This window comes from Merops nubicus, unplaced genomic scaffold, assembly GCF_000691845.1.
Source record: "Merops nubicus isolate BGI_N331 unplaced genomic scaffold, ASM69184v1 scaffold10530, whole genome shotgun sequence".
Classification (NCBI taxonomy): domain Eukaryota; kingdom Metazoa; phylum Chordata; class Aves; order Coraciiformes; family Meropidae; genus Merops; species Merops nubicus.
This window is the reverse complement of record NW_008580898.1, coordinates 41,616-61,889: the sequence shown is the minus strand read 5'-3', so window position 1 is coordinate 61,889 and position 20,274 is coordinate 41,616. Positions and strand designations below refer to the sequence as shown.

The 20,274-nt window shown below is 50.0% G+C and overlaps 1 protein-coding gene across 1 annotated transcript in view; it reads left to right on the top strand.

Annotated features, from left to right (window-relative positions):
- Nucleotides 1–268: 268 nt before the first annotated feature.
- B3GAT1 (beta-1,3-glucuronyltransferase 1) overlaps nt 269–20,274 on the top strand; it is a 35,119-nt gene continuing 15,113 nt past the window's right edge. The window contains exons 1-2 of the mRNA XM_008945077.1: nt 269–340; nt 20,051–20,186. The gene's annotated coding sequence lies outside the window, so the exon portion shown is untranslated. The remainder of the gene's footprint in view (nt 341–20,050; nt 20,187–20,274) is intronic.

The window sequence follows — 20,274 nt, the reverse complement described above, 5'->3', positions numbered from 1 at the left end:
GGCAGACCTGGGGAACCGGAGTCCACAGAGGCAGCGGAGGAGGAAGGAGCTCTCCAGTGCTGCTGCTGTGCGAGTGAAACGGGGAGGCAGGAGGCGATGAAGGAGTGTCTTGATTACTGCCTGGATTAACAGAGAATACATTAAAATTAAAAAAAAATCTGGACCAAACAAACAAGGAAAAAGGGAGGAGAGAAGGAGGAGGAGGCTGCTGCGGGGAGCCCGCTCTGGTGGGTGAACAGCGGCTTTGAATCGTGCCTCTGTTCCCAGGGATTAAAGCATGAATGGGAGCAGCTTTCCAGCCACGATGGAGAAAGAAGGCTGTTCAGGCTATGGGAATAAGGTAACTCTTGCCTCTTGCAGGCATTGCATGGCTGAGCTGAGCAGGACAGAGATCCTTTATGCAAAGGGCTGGGAGTGTGTATGTGTATATGCAGGGGGCAGGGAGTGGGAGGAAGCAGGAGAGACCCAAAGCAATTTTTCTACCCTCCCCAGTGTATTTAAAGAATTCAGAACGGGTCCCAAGGGCTGCCATGCTGGAGATCACTTTGCCCCCCCTTTTTCAGACTGGGTGCCTGAGGACCCAGTCCTCACGACACCAGGCTGCTTTGCCAGGGCAAGGCTGGCTGGGGTATAGGGAAACGTGCCGGTGTCTCGCCTCCAGGAGCACTGTGCTCCCAGCCTTGCCCTCCCAGACCTGCACCCGCTCTGGGGCTCCCCTCGTGGGAAGCTGCATGGGGACCACAGTGGCCCTGTGCCCTTCCAGCCCCCCAGTGCATCCGTGCAGAAGGATGGGAGGGAGGTGAGAGGAGACTGAGAGTTGCTTTTCTCTTCCCTCGGTCATCCTCTGCCTTTTCTTCACAACAGAAAAGGATGGGATTTAGGAGGAGGGGGAACTGAAATCCCTTTCGTGTGTGCCAGCAGTGCTGAGAGCCAACTTTGAGGCTGCTTAAGGGGAAAAGCTTTCCAAGTGCTACATTTTGGAGGAATGGGAGATGGCTCAGCGATGCTTTGCCATCTGAGGAGTGATCTCTGTGTCGTGTTCCGCTGTGGGAGCGGGTGTGGATGACAAATAGAGATTGTGGGGAGAAAGTCCTCCATGGTGATCAATGAAACTGTCCACAAATGATGCTTTCCCTTTCCCTGCTGGGCCTCACTCTGACTCAATTCCTGGGTCTCTGACCCTGGAAGTCCTAATTTATCTCAGTTAAACCAGAAAGCACAACTTCAGACAGTATCGAGAGGTGGGTTAGCCGTTAGCCCAGGTATTTAGGAAAGCACTGAGCAGAGGCTGATATTTTTGGCTGTGGAGCCCATATCCAGATAATCCCAGCAAGCAGAGGTCTTGGCTGGGCATCCCTCACTACCATTGGCAGGATCTTGCTGCTGCAATATCAATTTGCTCTGTGCTGTCCATCATATACCCCCTCCTCCCCTTACCTTCAGGGGCTTCTTGATGGGTCTTGGCATGGGTTAGGAAGCCTTTGCTTTGGTTCCTTAGATAATGACATGTCTTGGGAGTCCCCACTTATGTGCACAGAAGGTCATGAGCCCCACTGAGCCATCAGCTGACATAAGAGCTCATACACACGTCTGGGGAGTTTGTGGTCCAGTCTTACAGACTGGAGGAGACTATGCAGTCTGGTGCATGGGTCTGTGTGTACCTGTCTGAATTGTTCATCTCCCTGAACATCTACAGGGAGGTGTCCCCAGCTTGTGCAGACGAGTGAGGCTGGCTGTGTTTGTACATGCCCATAAATATGGAATAAGGGCAAATGTATGGTGGAGCTTCAAGGCATTCTTCTGTTTCATGAGTAATCCCTGCTCATATGAGGAAAGTCTCCTAACTCACACGACATGCATCTTGCTTGCCTTGTTAGTCCTTCTCCATACACAGATCTCCAGTGCAAATGAATTGACCAGGATGTGGCTAGCAGGTTGCAGTGGTTGAGATTGCTTGGTTTACCTGACAGAGTTGGGATTGAAAAGGTGTGGGAAAGTAGAGGCACTGGGGAAAAAAGGGCAAAATATCTTCTTCCTATATGTAGCACCCAACTGTGTTTTTTGTGTGAGCTTCAAGGCATTGAGGAATATGGAAGATGTTCTGGTGAAGGAACTGAGTAGTTGGACAGTGAAAAAGAAGGGTGTTTCTCCCATTTCTCTCTGTTACTTCTGAGACAGGGGACCAAGAGCCTTGGAAATGGCCAAAGCCAGCAGCATAGTGGATGCTACTAGAATGGGAAGGTAGCTGACCAATAATTTTGTTTTCCTGGTGAATATATATGAGTGTATGAAATACAGAGGGAGAAAAATGCAATCAGTGACGTTGTTTCTGAGTACTTTCCCATTTCATGCAGCTGACTTACAAATCCCTCCCCACACCACCCAGAGGCATTCCTAGTGAAAGACTGGCAGCTCCTCCAGCAGAGCACTGTCAACTTTTAGTCATTGGCAGTGCAGCAACAGCCTGAAAGAGCTCCAAGCTGCACTGACCTGAGGAAAGGGGCAGGAGAGGGGACCCAAGTTTCAGTTCTCTAGGACAGCAAAGCGTGAAGGTGTCTGTAAAGGTCATGGATGTGTTGGCAAGCAGGAGAGGAGGAGAGTGCACTCACTTGTTACTTGGCATCCCAAAGTTTGCTGACCCATCAAGGTGGCTCACAGTGGTGAGTGAGTGCAGAGGGGGGATAGTGCCCAGCTCTAGGAAGGGACTGACACCTTGTATGCATCAGGCCTGATGCTGTGCCAGTGGGGTCAGCGATGCTGTTCTCCTGTGGCTTTGTCCTCCACAGAGCTCCAGCCAGCTACAGAGGTGCCTGGGTTTGCTCCCTTTCCTCCCTTGACCTGCAGTGGGGTTCTGTGGCTCTCTGATTTTTGCTCTGCAGCTGTGCACTTGTGAGGCAGGAGGGTGGGTGAGCACCTCGGGTGTGCAGAGCCTTGTGGGGTTTTAGCACCCTCAAACACTGCAGCTTTCTGGCAAACAGTTGCTGTAGCTGCTAGATCTGACCCAAGCTGACCAAGAAATCTTCCAGTAGCAAAGTGTGAGCACACGCTCTCCCCTCGTGCGAGGCTGGCTGCTCAGTGTCAAAATAATGCCTTCTGAAAGGAAAACAGAGCGTCTGCCTTTCTGATCTTTTCCAGCACCTTCATGTTGCAGCCACAGAAGCCTTGGGGAATGAAAAGAACTGTCTTTTAAGGGACACTAGGGCAAATGTTGCAATTCATTTTTTAGCGTTTCGTGGAGACTTGGCTTTTGCAATGCTTTTGCTCTCTCTTGCCCTTGTTCTATTTCTACTAGCTCAAAAAAAAAAAAAAGTTGTGCAAAAGCAGATTATTCTCCTTCAAACAAAACCCAGTGGGCAGATTTGAATCCGTAGGAAGACAGGATATGGTCCTTTCTTGCATCACTGTGCATTTTGTCTTGCAGGGTTGAGCAGTGCCAGAGGCTGCCTGGCTTCCAGGGCTGCTTTTCGTATGGGCTTAGCAGCAAGATCTCAGACTTCTGCAGATGCTGCAGGCCTTGGTCAGTGTCTGTCTCTAGGAGTGATGCTTTCTGTGGCTTTCTTACCCTCTGCTTTTTTGTGCAGCCCTTCTGCAGCCTTGAAAAGTTAGGTGGGTTGTAGCTCTAAGTCTTGCTTGGAGATATGGCTGGAAGTGCATTTGGTGTGGCTTCAACTCACTCAAAAGGAGAGCATCTTCTGGAAGCAATGTCACTGGAAGGGCCCTCAGCAGTGTCTTTTTTATGGGCCCTTGTTCTCTGTAACATGTTGTCTTTTATGCTTTGCTGGTGGAGACCCTGAGTCAGTTACCTACCAGGGTTTTGCTTCTCTCATTGCCAAGCTCAAGAGTGAGGATAGATTCTTCCTTTTTCTCCCAAGTGGTCAGTTACCTACCAGGGTTTTGCTTCTCTCGTGGCAAGACAGCGATCTCTGCCAAGCTCAAGAGTGAGGGTAGATGCTTTCTTTTTCTCCCAAGGGGCCCAAAAGTTACCTACCAGGGTTTTGCTTCTCTCATTGCCAAGCTCAAGAGTGAGGATAGATTCTTCCTTTTTCTCCCAAGTGGCCCAACTGTTTATGTTTGGGTTAGCAAGTTGATATCAGGGCTGGATTCACCTTCAGAAGCTAATAAGGGCTTTGCTGAGTGGAGATCACAGGGTGTGGCCCATAATTAATCTTCATATCTTGAACTAGACACATGGACCACCCCAAAGTGCTCTAAGTATTACAAGGTATTAGTCACTATTGAATATATCCTCCTACATTTTTTAATGGGAACTCCACGCCTCCAGGGAACTGAGGCACTGAGAGACTGAGGAAGCACCTGGGAACAGTTCACTGTGCTAGGGAGCAGATCCTGGACTCTTGCAGTGCTAATGGCTTTGTCCTGCAGGTTTAGCCAGTTTAATCCTCCTCCCCTTCTTGACCCTCTCTGTCGGTGGGTGTGTTTGTTGCACCAAGTGGCACTTTCCAAGGCACGTTGTTCACAGGCTCATAAAATGACTCCTGCCCAGCAAGATACCTTCTGGATCCCTGCTTCCCAGGCAGCTTTGCACGCCTGTGTTTTCTACCCTGGCCTGTGTGTAGAAGCGTGTGTTTTCCCCCTTGTACAGCTGTGTGCAGGTGCACACACACTCTGGGTGTGTCTCTGAGAAACGTCCTGTCCTGCCTCAGTGCCACAGAGCTGTTCAGCAGCTTCCTGGCTACAATGGTACCTCGGAAGTCCCTCTGGCTCTCCTATCTGTAAGAGCTGTGGGGAACACAGTGTGACATGCCTGGCAGTGACAGCAGAATAAATAGGAAATGCTCAAGATCCCCCTCCTGCCTGGATCTGAGCTATTGTCCTAAAGACGGGGCAAGATCTAAGCTTCTGTACAAGGCTTCCTGTGCTTCTCGTGCTAGTCTCTAAGAGCAAGTGATGTATTAGCTCTCAAAGGCTGTGTTAATGCCTTGGTCACTGCTGGCCCAGCTCCAGCCTGTGTGCTGCTCTGGAATGCTATTTATTGTTAATTCCTGAGATGTGGTTTGATCCTCCAGAGCCCTTGGTGCTGTGAACATCTAGTCTCTGCAGTGGAGCGTAGCATGTCAGTAAACAGGATGGACAAAGAAAATACTGCAAGCTTGGGTTTGATGGAAGTGTAGCCAAATGCTGGCAAGGGAAAGGTAAGTGGCCTGTGATCACATAGGGAGTCCCCTGGCAAAGATATAGGAAACCAGAGAAGAAATTATACCGGTTAGAATGGGACAATCTTCAGAAAGACATTAAAAAAACCCCATCTCTGAAACCTCTGGGAGGGGATTTACATCTCCACATCGTGATTGAGAATTCTCTCCATTCAGCTCCAGGCTGTTGCAAAGACACGTCTGCACTGCAGAGCCCACAGAAGAGAGATCCCACTGATCCCTAAGTTCCTTCCACAGTGTTTCCTGGAGACTGGTTATCCTCTCTGAAACAACAGCAGCTGGTGCCTTGCTAATGCAACGTGCAAAGCAGAGTTCAGACTGTCTCCTTCCATTCCTTCCTTGTGAGCTCTAGACCGGTGGGCTGGGTTGTCAGAAAAATTTGCTCTCCTGCACTGTCTGCCATCTGGGAACGCTGTCAGAGCCCAGTGGGTAGATAACTGAAGCCTGTAGCTCAGAAAATGAAGCCTGCTTACCACCCAGAGAGATGGGAAACCCTTTGCTCAAGTGTACTGAAGATACGGATGTCGGCTCCTGGGGCTTCAGCTGTATGGTAAACAGAAATGGGCATTTCCAGAGTGCAGCTCATCTCATCAGACTTCTTGCAAGTGAGAATTCGTCTGGAGCCAGATGTCCACAACTGCAGCTGCCACACAAAGGTCTCCTCCCAGCCAGCTGCAAGGTCCCACTCCTCCAGCCTCCTGGACGCTGTGTGTTATGTTGTGTGAGTGGCAGAGCCCCAGTTTCTCCAGTGCTGCAGCTCACTGTGGTTATGGGGTCAGAGCTCGTGGAGAATGAGAGACACACTTCATTTTTCTGACAGGAGAAACAGGCATGGGATTTGTCTCTTGCTGGATGTCATTCTTAAATGCCCTAGCACTGTTCCTTCCTCGGATTCAGCACCTGAAAGACAAAAGAAGGCTAATCCACAAGAAATACTTTGACTCTGCCTCGCCTTCCATTCAGCTGGAAAGAGACCAGGAGCAAAGGGATGGATGCTGAGGCTTTGCTCTGGATTTCATGAATGGATGAATGTAGAGATGCAAGTGGGGATTTTGAGGGGATTTGGAAGCCTGCTCCAGGATTTGTCTGGCACGCAAAGCATTTATAATACTTCCAGCATTATCATAACATAATGCCAGCATGATTCAGGGCCCACTCCATCTCTCCCTCAGTGAATCAAAAGCATAACTCCTATCACCATCAGTGGGAGAGGGACCCCACTCATCCTGGTGGCACAAAGCGAGTGCTGAGGTGCTTTGGCGTGCTGCTGGGAGTGAGTGGGTCTGGCTGCATGTCTGTGTGGGTGCTGAGCAAGCTGCACGAGTGACGCTGCCTCGGTGCAGCCGCGGCCTCCTCGGGGAAGCGCGGTGTGGTGGTGGAGGGGGTGCCTGGGTTACCTCCCCCTGGGCTTGTCTGTAAATACCACCCCAGTGCTGAAGCATTCTGGCTGAACTCCTGAGGTTTTGTCCTTTGCATTTCCATCTGTTTTGTAGCTTCTAAAGCTAAAGAAGAAACACGTACCAACGCATTTCTCTTAACACAGGTGGCCCCTTGAAGGGCGGGACTGTACTTACCAGAGTCTGCACAGGACTGTCCTCGGGGAGTCCAGCTTCTGGGGAATGAGCAAAAGCCAGCAAGCACTCTGGAGTGACATTGCTGTGGCCACATGGGACCAGACTAGAGGATCTCCTACGATTCTTCCATCTGAATCCCACAGGCTGTGCCAGGGAGAGTAAAGGTGGAGGTGTGCTGAGACACCAGAGGCCCTGGAGTGTTTCTGGCTAGTACATCCAAGTGAGCTTTTTGCAGCCTCAGCTCATGTCGGCCCCATCCAGGCACATGTAGTTGCCTCCCTGGTATGTGGATAACTCTGCAGGGGCCTGTGACAACAGCTGGATGAGTCACTGTCCTCCTGTGGGCACCAGGTCACTTCCCATGCCCTACTTGCCCTTCCATCCCTCTGTCCCTGTGTGGAACCATAACTGCAAGCCCAAGGGAAAGGTTGGAGTTTGTGGAGTGAACAGGAGGTGAACGATATTGTGCCGTAGCCATTAACGAGGTACATTAACCAGATGATGAGGGAGCGGCCTGACAGGGTTGTTAACTCCTGTCCCTCACTGTAACAAGGCTGTAAAACTCTCCAGAGGGATCAAAGCGAGAGCAGCACCACACTCTTCTCGGGTGAGCTGAGGCTGAGGAAAGAGCAGCTTTGCAGGAGGAATTTTGTTAGAGACTGGGTGCGGTACCTGGAACCTGTTTTGGCTCATGAATAAGTTGATGTTTCTTCTGAATAATAGATGCACATGATGGTTGCTGAGAGGCAGATCTCTGAGTGGGCTGGGTCTCTGAAGGAGGGAGTGAGACATATGGAGTAAGCTGCAGTCCTGTTCTGAACTGGGAGCTCGCTGGATGCTGGAAGCCTGGCAGGACTGTGCAGAGATGGCATTTGGATGGTAAACCTGGATGGCTGTGGCAGAGAGGGTGCTTGTGGGGTCTTTTAGTGTCTCCTGAGGTCAGTGCATACCACTGCCCAGCTCAGGCTCCAGGGCTGAGGAAGACAGCTCTTTGTAATGATCCCATTTATCTGCCTCCAGGAGGGGCTTGGTGTGGATGTGTGAATGGGAGGAGAATGGTGCTGTGATTAAATCCCAGCACAGGATCCTGTGGCGGGGGCCAGCAGCCCCTGACATGGCTCTGCCAGGGCAAGCAGGCAGGATTGGGGCAGCACAAAGCGAGGCTGGACTCTGAGAGTGCTGGCTTCTGTTTTTGGAGGCAAGGCTGTGCTCAGACTAGCAAGGTGCTTTAAGATGCTGCCTCACGCAGTGGTACTGAGAGGCAGCCTCTTGCTTCCTTGAGAGACAGCTTTCACCTGACTTTCTAGTGGCACGTTTTGCTTCTAATTTGGGAGAGAGAAGTGTAATCTGGCACAAGCCTGCCACCCTTGAAAGGCTGCCAGCCGGTTTATGGCACTGTGTCTGCCTGCTCCCTGCAGCCTTGGTGAGTGCAGGAAGATTCTCTCCTTGCCATCTTAGGCTCTCGCAGTCGCTGCAGGGATGCAGTGCCCCAGGAGAGGCTGACTTGGGCTGTGTGATGGGGGGCTGTATGGACAGGCAGAGGTTTATTCAGATGGGCTGTGATCCATTTGGATGAATGGCAGCTGGTTATGGAGATTAGAGCTACAGAAGTCACTACTAATGAATAATTCTTCCAGTGTCTGTCTTATAATAGTGCCACATCCACAAGGCGTGACTCTGACATATTCATTTTCAGAGTGTGCAGCTCCTGGAATGACCTTCTGCAAGGGTTTGGAAGTATTTGTTTCTGTTTGTCAGTCTGATGAGCATCATTTCTGGCACGATTTTTATGAGGAAGGTGCTAAAATTTGGAACATTGAAAAGATTGAGAGGGACCCGAGTGTTAAGGGTGGGGGCTAGGACAACTCTACCTGCATGGGAAGATGCTGACGTGCCCGTGAGGTGTCTGTACAGTGGTAGGCTCTGTGGGCAGCAGGAAGGATGCTCCTACATTTCTATGTGCCAGCTTGGCCCGAGCAGTGAGATTCAGGCCTGGCAGGAGGTTAAGAAGCAATGTGGTGAGAGTTCAACTCTTTCTTGGGTGGCTCAGTCTGAAGTCACATCTACTTTAGAGAGAGTTAGTTACTCTAAGTTATTAGTTGCTTTAGGTCTGAAATTCTCCAAATGCAAGCAGCCCATGTTGAGCCAAGAGGACTTAGAAGGGGGCCTGGCAGGCATAACTGTGAATAAAATTACTCTAAGATGAATCCCTTGGCAGCAAGGTGGAGCTGTCTGGATCCTGGAGGTGTAGATACTATCTCTGCCTTCAGCCTGGCAGACTAGCCTCAGGAAAAAGCAAAAATTGCACTAAAAGGTGCCTTTCTATAAATAAAGCCCAAAGGACAGTAGGAGGGGGAGCTGCCAATTTCTGCTCTTAGTGGAGGAATAACTGTCCATGGCATTGGGAGGTCACTGGGTTTTTTGTCACCATAATCATGTGAAGAGGTGCTGGGATGAGGAAAATATTGCAGACCATAAACCTGTTGCTGCTAAATACTGTCAGGGTTTTGCACTAGCAGGACACATGTGTGGAAGGAGTGCTTTGACCTGTGGAGCAGAGGGACCTAGGCCCTCCCCTGTCCCCTGGCTTTGGGAAATCTGACAGCTGTGAAGCCCCTGGTGGCAAAGGATTTGTTACAATCCTCTGAGGCTGTCACCCCACACATACCCTCTCTTCCTCCAATTTATCTTTTAATAATGCTGCCACCGTGAATTCGTGTCGCTGCCTCGTGTGCCTGTGCTCTGCCTGGCAGTGCTTTTTGTCTCACCCAGGCATCTCGTCCCATAACGCCCTAATGGGAAAAGACTCTGGCTGCTCAAGTTAATAACTTACCCGACAGCCTGAGTCATCTGGGTGACAGAGGAAATGGTGAGCTAGGCAGCAGCCCGGGGCTGAGCCCCTGGCTCTGGGGGAAGGGGCATGGAGCTGGGCGAGCGCTTGCACCCGGGGTGAGGTCAGCACGTGTGCTCCTTCACTGCTAACACTGCAGCCTGCTTTCAGCTTGTGAATCTTGGGGTGCTTCCCAGGGCAGTGTTGCACTGGGTACATGTGGGGAAAATGGAGGATCAGGGAGTCCAGGGAAACCTGTGCAAACGGGAGCCTGCGGAGGAGGCAGAATGAAACGAGGTCTTCACTCTGCACTGAGAAAACCAACACATTCGGAGAGACTGAAAGAGGAAATTCTTCTCTTTTGTCAAAGTGACAGAGACTTGGAGGAGCAAGTGTGCCTAGATGTCCTCCCAGACGTTCTGCATCTCCCATTTCCAGCCTGAATTGTGCATTTGTCAGGAAGCCCCAGTCCCTCGAGCTGCAGGAAGGCTCTAGGGCCACATGCAGTGCTGAGCCCTTCTCCATTCAGGCAGCACTGATTTCTCCCTCTCTGCCTCCACCATCGTTACTGCTCTGGCTCATCACCGACTGACTCAAAGAGTTTAGTAACTCTTGTTTTGAAAGATTAGTCATCTGTAGGAGTGACATATGAAAGACTGACAGTTCCAATCAAATGACAAGGGCTGCTCTTGTGCTTGCAGATTTTTGTTTAATTAAAGAAAGGTAAAATCAACCTGACTAATTAAGTGTTGTACCTTGAGATACAGCCTAGGAAGGTACAGATGTGTTCCTAATCACTTGAGGAAGCTGCCAGGCTGGCACTGCCCAGGTTGGGCAGTCTGTGCTGGAGCTCTGTTGATGCTCTCCTAGAGCTGCTCCCTCCTCAGGCAGGGGGTGCTCTGCCTCTCTGTCCCTGCCACGCGAGGTCGGTGACAGTCGTAATAATAACCATGTAATTTGCCTGGTTGATTTGAGATGTGCCATAATTGCTGCATGATTACAATATTCTTAGAGCAGCCATTACAAAACCCTCAAGTTTCTCAGAGCTCCCCAAGGGCTCGTCTCGCTCCTCACCTTGCAAGTAGAACCCTGCAAGGGAGCCTGTCTGTCCACCAGCCATGTCTGTGTCAGATCACAGGTGCACGCTTGCGACCTGCCACACTGTGGACCACAGGGCATATTTCCCTATGTTCCAGCTAGTTTGGTGGCAGGATGGTGCTTGGCCAAGCAGGTCAAACTTCTGCAAGTGATGAAGATGCTCTTGGCAATGGCAGAAGCTGGTGGTTGGCACTGGAGAGCTGGGCAGCAGGGAGAGGCACTTGTCAGTGCCATTGTTTCCTGTGAGGGCAACTTGCTTGCTGCTATTTTGAGTTGGGCTGTGAAACTGTTGGCTTAATTCTGTCTCCAGCTTTTGTTTGGCTTCTCCATTTCTCATTCATATGGAGAAGATCTGGGCTGGGTTTGGCCCTTGGGTGATTCTAAAATTAGGAGAAATGACCTTCTCCAGGCTTGCATACCAGGCTGTCAGATCGGTGTGAGCTGTGCTTTGCCAGCACCACAGGCATCCGTGTGTGTGCCATCGCTGTGTTCAGCCTGGGAGCTACCTGAGCATTGCCATCCTCTCCAAAAGCAGGCAGCTATTTTCAGCTCACCACTCGAGCAAGCTGAGGTGCAGGTGAGCCAAAATAACTATGCCCCAGGGGAAGCCAGAGTCAGAACCAGGCTCATGTTGGAAGCTGGACAAACTGGTAGATTTAGCCCTTGCCTTTCCCCCTAGGAGACAAAGTAAGAGCCAGATCCCCATCCTCGGGCAGTGCTGGAATACCTCTGGGTTTATTGGATTGCCATGGGGGGGGTGTGTGCTAGTAGAGGAAAAGAAATTGTTTCCTTCTAAATGCCTCTCAAATGGAAGACTGCCCTTGTTATTCTGACATGTCAAAGGTTCCCAGGCAGGCAGAAGCTTCCGTGTTCACTGTGGAGAAGGGAGGTGAGGGAAGAAGGAGCAGTGCATCCCAGGAAGCCCTGTGCACTTTCTTTCAGCAGGCACAGTAGGTTTAGGAGACCTTGCTGAATTTTAGCAGGGGCCGGAAATCGAAGGGCCATAATTTTAAAATGACCTTCCTGTTTCCAAGGAGAAGGTTGTGTGGGTTTGTGGCTGTACTAATGGACTGCAGAGCTGCAAGCGGCGATTGATTGTATTGTGAGCTGCTGAATTATAGTTGGGCATTTGCCTTATCATCCCAGATCCCCCTCTTCCCTTTCATGCACACTACAGCATGAAAGAATCGATGTTAATTCCTCAGTCCCATTAGTGACTTTTGCAAAGGTCACAGGCTGTCGGACTCTCTGTGCCCTGTTTGACAGCCCAGCACTGAGCAGGGCTTAGCATTTGAGCCTCATCTCTTTAAAGAAGCCATCTAACAGGGATGGGAACTGGGAGTTTTCTCTGTAGGTTGCTGTAATGGTTTTGGCTGTGATTTTTTGAACAACTGCTAACCAGGCACTGAGAGAGCTCTGAGTGCCATGCTGCATCTTTGCTGCATCTGTCCCACAAGGCCACAGGAGAGAAAACCTGTGAGAAGTACTTCTGTGACACAGTGAACAGCCCTGTGCCCCCAAGCACTGCTGCTACCTATAAATGTGTTTCTGCAGCACTGGGGTGTGTTACGATGCTGGAGGTTTTGTTGCTCAGGCAGCAGCTAACAAGGACTCTTGAGCAGGCTTCTTGCGTAGAATTCAGCAGCTACTAACTGGGACCCCGGCCCTGTTGCAGGCTTGTCTGCAGTGGAAAGGTACTTTGCCATAAGGCAGAAATTTCTCTGTGAATTGATAGCCCAGGAGCTCTTCAGCTCGCATTACCTGCATGGCTGCTCACGGTGCCTCTCAAGTAGAGGCTGCCTCCTGAGCAGCAGGTGTTGGAGGTGTTGTGGGGAGGAGATGCTTCCTGTGAATTCCCAGTGTGCTGGCAGCACTGCCCCCCAAAACAAGAGCAGCACGTTGTGCTCCCAGGGCAGCAGACACTCATCATTGCCTGCCCAGAGCACCTCTCAGCCAGGACGTGTGCCACTATCAAGCAACTGACAGCAGCTCCTGCAAAGCAGTTTTTACTTCAGTGGCATCTCCAGGAACTTGTGCTTGCAACAGCTGGTGTTTTTGAAAGAGAATTTGGATGCCTGCATGTTTTTTTTCCCCTAGCCTTTTAAAAAAAACACCTTTAAGATACTTGATATCTGTTATCAAAAAAAAAAAAAAAAAAGAAAAAAAATTACACTTTCGAAAACCAAATCCCTTTTTAAGATGTTTAGAGTGCCCAGTGGTGGCTTGCTGCAGTGTGAGAGGGCTGGCTTCCTCACTAGCTCTGCAAGGCTTCTTTTTTTTCCCCTTTTTTAATGCGTTAGAATCAGGTTATTAATAACTCTTTTTAAATAGAGCAGGATTTCTTTTTTTTTTTTTCAGGGCTAGGGAAGAACTCAATAATTAAAAGTAAGTGCTGATGGCTCTGAAGCCAGGTCTCGGGTACTGAGAGAGCTGGTGCTGAAAGGTGTGTGCCCTGCCCTGCAGCTGAGTGGGGTGGTGGGCAAGCAGTGTGTGTGGGAGGGGAGCAGCCTCATCTCCAGGTCTGGAACTGGGAACATTCTGCAGAGCCAGATGGGAGATAAAATCAGGGCTTGTGGCTTGCTGGGCACAGCTCTTCGTGTTTGATGGTTCTATTTGTCAACTCCCCCGGGTGCCAGTGTAATGGGAGGCAGCCCCCAACATATCCCACCAGCCTGGGGTTCTAGATACACCCACAGAATCCTACACTATATAAAAGCCTGGGTGGGGCTTCTCCCAAGCACCAACAGCAAAAGCTGTGACCTGTGGGGAGGTGAGGTCATCCTTCCTACGGCACTAGCGAGGCGCAGTCCTTCTCCTGACAGCCAAGTCTGTTCTTTCATCACCCAGCTATGTTACACATTTAACTTCTTCGTCTTCTTTGGGCAGAGGGAGGAAGGCCCCCATGGAGCCTGGTGTTCACTGACGTGTTTGGCTCCATGATTCAGTCCTGCAGATCCTGAGACAGGGACCTTTGCTGGCCTGCTGGTTGGAAAGGTGAGGCTCGGTCACTACGGCCTGCTGCCTCTCTTACATGAGGTATCACATGTGTCTTCAAACTCTTTGGACAAAGCATATGCAAAGCCTATTAGAGTTGTGGAATTTAGTCCAATCATGTTGAAATTGGGTCACCTTTTGTTAATGTCACTTCTGAAAATCTATGGAAGTCAGCGGTGCACAAAATATTCGGTGCAATGCAGACCACAGAGGTGGAAATAGAGAGCCTGGAAATACATCTGTCTCTGGCAATGCTGATATGGTCTTAGCTGAGCAAAGGGGGTGACTCAAGGTATCGTTGCATCACCAGTTTGAGAAGAGTTGATGGAGAAGCCCTTAAATGAGCTAATGCTTGGAGCACTCTTTTTTCCAGCACTCGTTCAGCATTCACCCACAAGCAGCCTTAAAGAGAGTCAAACAACTTTGCATAAGTGTCATCAGCATCTTCTGCAAGAAAACTCCCAGTTGTCTTTCTATTTTGGAAGTGGGCTGTAAGTCAAACAGCTTTTCATCTTGATAGAGATGCTTTTTAAAAACCATGTGTGAAGTGTAGCCATTTATCAAGAAGTATTGGGTGCTGTAAATGCTTTCTCATCCAAGACCTGAGCCAACCCACAGCTTTCCTGGCTTGAGAAGGAGGTTGGACCAAGCGTTGCCAGTCCTGAGGGGCAGAGCTGTGCATCCTTTGAGAGCAGTAAGGGCAGCACTGCCCCTCCTCTGTGGCCAGGCCCAGACTGATGACACTCTCCTGGGCACCAAGGATCCACCCCAGCCTTGCTGCTTTCTCTTGCCAAGTGCATGACAGGTTTTTTGCTTCTGCCCTGCTTATCACAAGAAGATTGCAAAGCCCAGGTTGAACCCCCTTCAGAAGCATGGTAATAAAAGCATAGCTGCCCCTTCCAAGGCATTCCCCTCTGTGCCTTTGGAGCAGCAAGGAAGGGAAGTGCTGTAGCTAAAGATCTTCAAGAAATCCCAGGCAGCACCTGGGCACTGTGGTGATGGTTGCAGTGTAAGAACTGTGTATTAAAGCAAACACATTTAACACAATGCATTAAGTCTTCTAAGGATTTAACAGAAGATCTGCCTTCCTGTTGGAAGCAGTGAATTCTTGTGACTAGGCAGTGTAGTCAGCCTAAGAGCAGTGCCATCATATCTCCTCTCCTGTTCCCAGCTCTGACCACCTCTACCAGCATCTGCAGAGGTGGAGCAGCGTGTGGGAAGGTTAATCTGGGGAAGAGAAAGTTTCTGATGCTTGTTAAAATTTGGCTGCAGCTCTGAACCTCAAGGGTTTATATGTTTTCCAAACTGGTGGGTGGTTTATTCTAATTCTGGATATGCAGTTTATTCACATACACAACTAATCCTTTTTCGAATCCTGTTAAGTTCTTGTTCTTCTTAGTATCCTGTGGCAATAAGTTACAGAAGCTAATTGTGCTTGTGTTGAGCTCCCTTGATCCACTTTGCTCACGCTTGCTTTAAATTTTAAGTGTTATTCTGTGAAGCTTGGTTAATATTATCTTTTTCTGTGAGATAATGTGTGTTTTTGATCCCATTTTGTTGCTACAGGGCTCAGGGGTTCAGGACTGGAAGGGAAGATTAGGTCAAGTTTTGCCTCAAATGCTGCAAGCTTGGGGGAATTCTGCAATTGCTACACCTGAGTTTCTCTAACAGCTTGGAGAACACAAGCAGTGGCCCCTGTGGATGTAGCTAAGGCAAGTGTAGTGACAGAACTGGGCTTTGCAGGTAAAGCAGGACAAAAGTGTCAAGTGGAAGACCAGCCTTCTAAAACAAAGCTCACTTTCCAGGCCTTTCCAAGATTTCTGAATTTTCTATTTTTTCTGTTAAAAAAAAAGGCTAGAAATTAAAAAGAACACCATATTATTTAGCAATTTTTGGCCACAGGAATTATTTTAATTTTTCAATCGAAGGAAACAAATGCTGGATGAAGAGACCCTTTGTCACAGACCTGATCTTCATTGGCTCAACACTTTTGATTCCTGTGGATGAATCTGTTTCTCAGCTAGCTGGCAGATTGGTAACGGTGGCCTGAAATATTTCTGTATCCTTCACACTCCCTTTCTTGACTTGCAATTCAAGCTTCATGGTTGAACAAATCAGCTGTAGCTCAAGGATGGTGCTGTGCCCCTTGCATGGTCGTGCAGCCTGCCAGGAGGGCTGGGCTGCAAGGCCTCTGTCCTTCACTCCCATGGTTCAGGAGAATCTGAGGTTGCAGTTAGCACCCCTGATTAGATCCTCGAAGAACAAGCAATTCTGCGTGCTCATTACTCAGTTCTGGCTATGTTCTGCTTAATAACTAAACAGTAATTAGCTCCACAGTTTTGCTACTATACTTATAATGGCCCCCATTAAAGTTATGGGGTTTTTAGGCAGTAATGGCTTACAGAGTAATTAACGAGCATGAGGCTTTTATTACCACCTTTATTTTTAGCCTGTGCTTCACAAGCCTTTTCAGCCAAATACCCAAATCCCAGACAGAGGCTCGTAGTGCCCATCCCCTGCCACGTGGCAAGGAGAGGAGCAGGGCCAGCAGCACTGCCCCGTGCCTCAGTTTCCTCAGCAGCTCTGGCTCCTGCCACTCCTGCTGCCTTTTCCAGCAGGAGTCAGAAGCAGTTGCTGTTGCGAAGGTGAAAGAAACCCTGTGTTTAGGTTTAGGGAGTAGTTTGTCAGGGCAAAAAGCTATTAGTGAGAAGACACTTTGTATCCTGAGTAGGAGTGTTTATTTTCTTTGTGAAGCCTTTGTTGTAGGATTTGGCTGTGTGTGTTTGTTGTTTCCTGGCTGGTTTGTAAGTGTTTGGTATCTTTGTTTGGGTTTTTTTGTCTGTTTCTCTTATGTCTAGACAATATTTTTACTGCAGTCACTTCTGTATGTATACAAATTAAACTCAAGCAGTTCTTTAGTTTCACGGGTTCTCAATCACTTCTGTTTAATATGGGAAAACCAAGGAGTTATAACACTGGGGTTGATCAACCCCAAAGGAAGAGAGGAGGTAAAAGTGACTATAAACCAAACTGCAGATCAAATCAGTACTTCCTATGGTAAGTGTCAGAGCTAATGCCAATTAGCTTGATTTTTAAAAAGAACCTTCAGTATTTAATAATCCAGCACATTACCAACACATGGCTCTAGGATTTATTAAAGCTTTTTTATTAGACGAGTGTCCTTTTAATATTGTCATGCCTTGACACCATTGCCCTCTGCCGGAGGATGTGGAATCTCTCTCACCACGTGGCACAGCCCTTCTGCTTGCAGCATCTCAGAATACTCCTGCCAAGGAAAGTCTTCCCAGTCTATGCAAAACAAAGTATTTTCACCCTCAGATCGCCCTCGTTTGAGCTGGTGATCTGTCTTTTGCCTGATTTTTTCCAAACTGAAAAAAGGAAGTATACTTTCTGTAGTGGAAAAGAGTTTCATCTTTTTTAATTAATTCATGTTTAAATTTGTTCCTTCTCCTGCTATTCTGTGGAGGAGGAGGTAGCAGAAGCCTAAAATTGACAATCTGAACAACGCCAGGTTTTGTTTTGAATGTTTTCAGAAGGCAAAGAGAATGCTGTTATGATGGGGCAGGGGCAGAGTGAGTGCTGTGAAGAGGAGCATAATTTTCCCCAGACTGATTTTTGGCTTGCCTCACTTGTGCCATAAACAGCAGGAAAAGGCATCGTTTGGCTTTGGTAGGTAGCAAGGGGCTTTTTGAATGCAGGGCAAACCCTCTGTCTGGGGCTGTGAAGCTGTGACTTCTCTCACCAGCAGTGCTAAATTGCAGGCAACCATGTATTTCCTAGCTGACAATGTTCACAGGAGAAAATGGATTTCACCTTTTGCAGCTTTAGTACGTGATGGTGAGGTGGGAGCCTGGCTTTGTTACACTGGGAACTGGCGTCACCCTGCACCCTCGGGTGCATCAGTGTGTTGAAAGGGAACAGAATACTCTGTCTGGGTCCAGATTTCATAGTGCTCACAGCAGCCCCAAGTGAATTCTTACACTGCCCTTCAGTCAGGCTTCTCACGGTCATCAATAAAACCAAGTGGCTTCAGGAGTCAGCAGAGAGGAAGCGCCCGTGCCGCAGAGCGGCGTGCGCGGTACGGCCAGGCTGCTGCCGGGCAGCTCGGGGGGCAGCAGTGGGGGTCAGGCCGTGGGCTGGGGCTCCACGCTCTCCCCCAGCCCACCATCACCCTGAGACTCGGATCCGTGCCAGGGCTGTGTCCCTCTGGGCTTGTGGAGCACGCTGTGTGTAAGGAGAGGGACGCGAGCTGCAGCCACTGCACACGGGGCATCCGAGCCGCCTCTGCAGCCCACAGCTGCCCATGGTGCCAGGGGAGCCCGGCGTTCAGCCAGCCCCAGGGGGACGTGGGGAGGAAGCGTGCCCAGGGCAGAGGGCACCGACTGTCCCCGGGAGCTCTGCTGCCAGCACAGCCAAACCAGCAGCTCTCTGCTGGGGCACCAGTGGGCTGTGTGTTGGCCCTTGGCAGCTGGAGCACCAAAGTGACAGATGACTGACCAGGGAGCTGCTAAATGCTCTGTAGCAAATTAAAAGGAATCGATGCTGAAGAGACCGATGCACAAATCGTTGGAGCTCATTGGAGGGGATGGAAATCCCAGTAGCACCCCAGGCCCGGGGTGCCCGTTCTCTATCATAGGAAGCCCGGGGCCAGCCTGTCCTAGGGGAGGGTGCCAGGAATTTGAGTCTGCATTGGCAGGAGTCCTGGTAAAGGCGTCTTTGAGGTAGGAGTGCTGTATTTGGAGGAAGCTGCCCTTGACAAACGGGGCATTTGGTGCATGCCAGCCCATGGTGGCCACTTGCCAGATGCTGTGAATTGACTCCGAGTGGCTCTTTTAGCATGTTGTTTCCTCCCACCCCCATGCCAGTGGCAGAGGCCTTTCCTTGGTGCATTTGCAGCAAAGGTACTCTGCTAGGCAAGGTGCTCAGTTCTCAGAGCTGCCCCTTATGGCTCTGCCCTACACGGGTGCTCAAGGGACGTGTTCTGGCCTTGTTAAGGGATTCAGAGGATGCCAGCGCTCGGTGTCCTCTGTTCAGGCACTGACAGCAACTGCAGGGACAGCAAGGATGAGCCCAGATGCTCTTTCCTGAGGGCACTGTGTGTTTTGGCAGTGCTAGGCCAGTGGGATTTCTCTGGCTCTGAGAAGCTGGACAGGGATGCAGCAGAAGGCGGATGTTTGCTGGAATAATTCCTCCTCTTCCTCCCTGGTTTATTTTGTCTGGATGAAGCTGCTTTCTCCAGTTCTGAAAAAATAAGGAGCAAATCTGCATTGCTGGGAGATGCTTCCTTGAACGTCTGTAGCACATCTGGCTGCTCAGAGCATATCCTTGGGCTGTGAAAAGCTTTTTCCTGCTGGTTCCCCATACTTGACTGCATGAGTTGAACCTGGATCCTCCATGATTGGCCCATGCAGCCAAGGAAAGCAAGCCCCAAGGATCTTGGCAAAGCCCTTTGCTGAGTAGGATTGTGTCTACAGCCCAGACTCGAGGAGCTCCCCTGTGGTTTGAGGAGGGGATCTGATGGTTTCCAGGGCACTGCAGTGGCAGTGCCTGGCCAGCCAGCTGGCAGCTCTGTGCTTGTCCCCTGAGCAGGCTGCTCCCTGCCCTGCCAGCAGCAGGTAGTGCCTTCCCCACACGGGAGCAGTGGGACTAAACTGCTACCCGTGTTTGCAAACTGTCCACCCTGCGTGTCCCTGCTAAGTGATGTACTTTGCTTGCCAAGATACTTGGATAAAATACAGTCTGCTTAAATCTTGTATGTGCTTATACTGAATCAAACTAAGCCGTTGTGGCAGTTTAATATGCTCCAGTCGCAACACCTCCGAGATGGAAGAAATGAACCTGAACAGGCCATTGGAAGCCTGAGTTAAAGCTGGCTGCATCAAAGATGCCAGAGGATGGTCTGAGCTGAGGGGATTGCAGCTGGAGCCTCCAGCTTCTCCCAAGCTGCATTCCCCAGAGCATGGGCACAGTCACCCCGAGTCCATGCTGCCTGGCAGAGGGAGCAGGACTGGTGGCTCAGAGCACTTGCTGATGGGTCAGGCAGCTAATGGCCTCTGCTTCCACCCTGGGCCTTGAGCCTAGCTCGTGGTGTTGGAGGTGAGGCTGGCTGGTGGGTCCTTTTCCAATGGGAGACAGTTCAGATGCTGTGGCACTGAGCAACTTTTTTCTGGCTGAAGTGAAGGACTCGCCTGACAAGTGGATGTGAAGGAGAGCGAGGCTTGGGACACTCAGAAGGCATCTCTCCCTTCTGTTGCTCGTTGCCCCTTCTTTGGTTTGCTCTTCTTGAGGAGGATTGTGAACTCTATAGGGCAGCTCCTTGCTACTTTTCTCTGCCTACTCATCTTTGCTCTGTGTTGCAGGTTTCCTTCCAAATGAGTCCCTGAAGTTCCTGCTGGCAGCTCCAGCAGTGTCCTGTAGAAGTGCCCTCCTGCTCCTGGTCTCAGCAGCCGAGGCCCCTCCAAACCTGCTTCTGCAATGGGTGGGTTGTAAGCACTGGTAAGACCTACGAGTCGTGTCGCCTTCGCTGCTCTCTCCCTCTCTCGCGTTCTCTCTCTGTCCTTGTTCCTTCTTGGCCATTTATTTC